The 5,528-nt window shown below is 53.1% G+C and overlaps 1 pseudogene; it reads right to left on the bottom strand.

Moving 5' to 3' along the window:
- Positions 1 to 1,726: 1,726 nt before the first annotated feature.
- Positions 1,727 to 2,813, bottom strand: LOC106808864 (annotated as a pseudogene).
- Positions 2,814 to 5,528: the final 2,715 nt, after the last annotated feature.

The following is a 5,528-nucleotide window of genomic DNA, read 5'->3' as shown; positions in this document are numbered from 1 at the left end:
AGAGAGAGAGAAAGAAAGAAAGAGAGAGAGAGAAAGAGAAAGAGAGAGAGATAGAGAGAGAGAGAGAGAGAGTGAGAGGGAGAGAGGGAGAGGGAGAGGGAGAGGGAGAGAGAGATAGTGAGAAGAAGATAGAGATAGAGAGAGAGATAGTGAGAGGGAGAGAGCTCCCTTCCTCCCCTCCTCCCCTCCTCCCTCGACCCCGCCATTTTTCCACGCACGGTTTGCGAAGGACGCCGCGCGGCTGATGATGTGATGTAATCGGATGAGGCGGCTACCAGAGGGCGCCGCGAGCGCGTTTGTTCGGCTCTCCGTCGTGTCGGTGAAAAAATACCGACGGCACATGTTGTTGTGATGGAGGGGGAGGGGTGGGGATTTTTCCTCGACAATAAAGGAAGAGGAGAGAGAGAGAGACACGTGCTCTGTCCGAAACCATCTGTCGGTGCGCTAAGAAGCGTCTGTATTGCGAGAAGCTCATATATATATATAGAGAGAGAGGAGGCAGAGGGAGAGAGAGAGAGAGAGAGAANACCTACGCGCACACACACAAGCATGCACGCACGCACGCACGCACGCACGACACACACACACACACACACACACATATATATATCAAGAGCTCATAATAGAGATTATGAGCTATTCATATATATACATACATAGGAACACTAATTTGTTCTTTTCAACCTAAATGTGGATTGCTATTGGCTACTTCTCCAGAGTGTTGTACGGTGATCGAAGTTTTCATTCGCTTTCGTGACAACTGTAAATGTTTAATGGCAAAGTGTGAAAGCCAATGTCGTTACGCTCCGACTGGTGCTTGCGCAAGTCGGAGAAGCGATACTGTACTGTGCTGCCACCTATGCACACGTCAGGTCGGCTAGGTTTTCCCATGTTTCGTGGGAGAGCTGGTTGGGTAATGAATGGTTAGTGTGGTTAGCGTTACTGAAAGATTGAAACGTGTTGTTTTACGGTTTAGTACCGCATTTTACGACATGCAAACTCTATCCATCTAGTTCATTTGTCACGATTTTTATCGTTCGACTTGGTGCAATATTTTTAAAGGAATTTTTTCCTATGTTTATTTCAGAGCTCGTGCATGAGCGTGTGTTGGCGTATGCGCGATAGTAGGTTTTGGCAGTAGGTTTGTTCTCCCTATTCATAGATGTAGAGATGATGATGATGATGACGATTTTTTATTTTATGATGATGATGATGATGATTATGATGATGATGATGATCCGACGATGATGATGATGATGATGATGACGACGACGATGATGACGATGGCAATGACGGTGATGATGATGATCATGTCGATAGGCGCTCTAGTATTTTCGATAGTAATTCCCACCGATTTTTGAAAGTAGCCGCCGGGTCCAAAATTGCGATATCGTAAGGGAACAAGATTCCTACTACTATACAACCTACGGCCACGGGGTCATGAGTAGATCTGCCGCCAGTGAACTTCACCTCTGCCGCTCCGCTTTCCTATCTCGTTTTTTTTTCTCACCGGCCTACGGGCTCGGGCTGCTATTAAACTGTCAGTATAGTGGCGAGCAGTGTTACGCTGCGTACCTGTCGGCTTTCTCTTCTCTCTCTCTTCTCTCTCTCTCTACTCCTCTCTCTCGCTCTCTCTCTCTCTCTCTGCTCTCTCTCTCTCATCTCACTCTTTCCTCTCTCTCTGCTCTCCCCTCTCTCTTCTTCTCTTCTCTCTCTCTCTCTCTCTCTCTCTCCTCTTCTCTCTCTCTCTTCTCTTCTCTCATCTCTCTGCTCTCTCTCCCTCTCCTCTCTCTCTCTCGTTCGCTCTCCCTCTCTCTCTCTCTCCGGTCTCTCTCTTTCGTCTCTTCCTACTCTCTCTCTCTTTCTCTTTCTCTCTGTATGTCTGTCACTCCCTCTCTTTCTCTCTCTCTCTCTCTCTCGGTCTCTGTCTATCCCTTTCTTTCTCTCTCTCTCCTCTGCTCTCTCTCTCTCTCTCTCTCTCTCTGCTCTCTCTCTCCTTTCCCTCTCCCTCTCTACTGTCGCGCGCGTCTCTCTCTCTCTCTCTCTCTCTCTTTCTTCTTCTTTCTTTCTCTCTCTCTCTCTCTCTCTCTTCTCTCTCTCGCTCTCGCCTCTCTCTTTCGTTCTCTCTCTCCTCTCTCTCTCTCTCTCTCTCTCGCTCTCTCTATCTCTCTCTCGCTTCGTCTCTCTCAGTCTCCTCTCTTACTCTCTCTCTACCCTCCACTCCCCTCTCTCCCTGTCCCCTCCCACTCTCATCGCGCTTCGCCTGTACGCGACCTGCCATCGCATGCTTGGCAGCAGCTCCTGCCTCGGGACACGAACGACTTCCATCCAACTCCTTCCATCCCGGCGCCGTCACTCCGATATGGCCGTGAGTGTGCATTCAAAAGGCTGCGGCTCGGGCTCGCCGCCGGACAATGGCGGCAGCGGCGCGGGCGACGCGTGCGCTTGCTCCGCCGGCGCGAGAATGGCGGGCCGCATAAAACAATGTTGCGCCGCACAATTACAGGTGTCAGCCGAGATTGCACGTCACTAGCGCGCGGCGGCAGAAGCGGCGGTAAGCCGGTGGAGGGGCGCCGGTAGGCGGCGGACCGGTCGGTGGTGCAGTCGATAGCACTATGGACGCGCACAGACGGAGCCGCAACGCCGCCGTTGGTCATGTGCCTGCAGCGTAACGAATTTTTTCCGCTCCTCTCCTCTCTCGTTCGCACGCACGCGCGCGCTCTACTCCTTCATATCTCTTTCCTCTCCTCTCTCTCGCTCTCTCTCTCTCTCTCTCTCCTCTCTCTCATCTCTCTCTCTCTTTCTCTCTCTCTGCTCCTACCTCCCTCTCTCTTACTCTCTCTTCGTCCTTTCGCTCTCTTCTCTCTCTCTCTCTCTCTCTTTCGCTCTCTCTCTCTATCTGTGCTTTCTCACTCTCGCCTACATCTCTCTTTCTCTCCCCCCGCGCGCGCTCTCTCTCTTTCTCCTCGTGTCTCATACCCTTCTCTTCCCATCTACCTCCTCTCCCTGCTCTCCCCTCTCTCCTCTAATCTACCTCTCTCTTCCCTTCTGTCCCTCTCCCTCTACCTTACTCTCTCTCCCCTTCTACTCCTCCCCCCTCGACTCTCATCCCTCCCTTTTCTCCCCTTTTCTCTTTTCCCACCCTCTATCTCTATCTACCTCCCCTCTTTCTATTCTCCGCTGGTCTGTGTCTCCTCTAAGTCTACTTCTACTCGCCCCCTCTACCCTCTCTCCTCCCCCTCCTACCTCTCTCTCCTTCTCTCCCCCTTTAGTCTACCTCTCTCCCCCTTCTACCTCTCTCTCCATGTCTCCCCCCTCTAGTCTATCCTCTCTCCCCCGTCTGACCCCTCCCCCTGCATCCCTCTCTCTCCCTTCTCTCTCTCTAGGATCTGAGCCTTTCTCTCCCCCTCTACCTCCTCCCTACTCCTCTCGGCTACCTTTCTCTCCCTCTAGTCGCCTCTATTTCCCCCTCTACCCTCTTCCCCTCTTACCTCTCTCTCACTTTCTCTCCCCTCTTTCTCCCCTCTACTCTCTCTTCCTTCTCTCCCTCTGAGTCTACCTCTCTACTCCTTCTCTACGCCTTCCCCTCTACCCCTCCCTCTCTCCATCTCTCCTCTCTCCCGCTCTCTCTTTCTCCCTCTCCCTCTTACCTCTCTCTTCCCCCTCGTCTCTCGCCTCTGCCCTCCCTCTACCTCTCTCTCCCCTTCTCTCTCCTCTCTCTCTCTCCCCTCTCCCGCTACCTCTCTCCCTTCTCGTCCCTTTAAGATCTACTCTTCTCTACTCCCTTCTCCCCCGCCTCTCTCTCCGCCCTCTACTCTCTGACTCCTTCGCCCTGGTTTCCTCTATCTCTCTCTCTCCTTTCTCTCCCCACTAGTCTACCTCTCTCTCCCTTCTCTCCCCTATCTCCTCTCGCCTCTTTCTCTCTTCATCTCTTCTGCTCCTTACCCTTCTACCTCTTTCTCCGCTTAACTCTCCCCTCTAGTACTACTCTATCTCCGCCTCTCCCTCCCTCTTCCATGTCTCTCCCCCCGTCTACTCTCTTCTCCTCTCACATGCGGCGAAATCGAGTGCCGCTGCCGCGAGAACGTGAATAAAGTATTTCAACTGACGAAATAATTCGCGTTTTTTTTTGACAGACAGCCACGCCTGATGGATTTCTCGGCACTATAAAATAGTCCAGCCGGCTGCTGGCAGCGGGAGGTGCTGCTGTGCGGGAAAAGGGGTGTGCATGCGCGTGCGCTCGACGCGAGGAAGAGAGAGAAAGGAAGTTAGTGGAGAGAAAAGCGGGGAGGGAGAGAGAAGGGAGAGCAGAGGAGAGGAGCTGAGCAGCAGAGCAGAAGAGAGAGACGAGCGCGATGAGAGAGAGCAGACGAGAGCGGGGAGAGAGCGAAGAGAACGAGATAGAGAAAGGCTGACGGTTGGCGGAAAACACCGGAAGCCATTCTGTGATTGGCGCTGCACACGCGATAGACGTGCACTTGCGTTACGTGCTTGGTGACCATCACTAACCACACCCACCCGTGCCATGGTGTCGTGACGTGCAACCTTTCGCTGATGTATTATAGTATATATATATATATCTTATATGTATTCATAGCGCACCACCACGCCCGCCTGCTGCGTGCATGCGGGTATGTGTGTGTACTGCTGCTGATACTGACTGACTGATTGACAGGCAGGAGCACACGTCCAGTCAGGCACACATCGGGGAGGGAATGGCTGACTGACTGACTGACTGTTATACCCTCCCGTGCGTGCATTTCCACCCGTTTGAAGAAGCGCGCTGAAACCGTTGATGAAAATATTGAAACCGACAGGAGTGTATATTGCTGCAGATTTTGTTCTAGCTGCAGTAACATCACGCACGCACGCGTGCACGCACGCACGCGCACGCACGCACGCACGCAAAGGTGTGTGATACCTACGTGTATTGTCCGCGGCTGGGTTGGCGCTTCGTCGTGCAGCGGGAGAGCAAAGCGGGAGAGCAGTGTACGAAATATTCGCTGTAAAATCGTAGCTTGCTCTGCCTCCCTCTCCCTCCGCTTCCCCCCTCCCCCTCTCCCTCCTCCTCTTCCCCTTCCCCCTCTCCCCCTCTCCCTTCCTCCCCCCCATCGATGTGTGCAGCGCGTATAGTTTTATACAATTAATTTCACTGTCAAGTGCAATACCTAGCGCGTAAAAACGGGGAAAGCGTTGTTAGCGTGATAGCTGCATTCGTTAGGGTTAGGGTTAGGGTGAGAGCTGCATTCGTTAGGGTTAGGGTTAGGGCTAGGGTGAGAGCTGCATTCGTTAGAAATTAAAGTCGAGGAAGCAGAGCTTGTGCACTGCACGCACACACACGCACGCACGCAGCCACACACACACACACGCGCGCGCGCGCGCACACACGCACGCACGCAGGCACGCACACACACACACACACACACGCGCGCGCAGGCACACACACACACACACACCCCCCCACACACACACACACATACACACACACACACACACGCGCACGCAGGCACACACACACACACACACCC

Source organism: Priapulus caudatus, unplaced genomic scaffold (genome assembly GCF_000485595.1).
Source record: "Priapulus caudatus unplaced genomic scaffold, Priapulus_caudatus-5.0.1 Scaffold310, whole genome shotgun sequence".
NCBI lineage: Eukaryota > Metazoa > Priapulida > Priapulimorpha > Priapulimorphida > Priapulidae > Priapulus > Priapulus caudatus.
The sequence above is the reverse complement of the archived record's forward strand: the minus strand, read 5'-3'. Positions and strand labels throughout refer to the sequence as shown.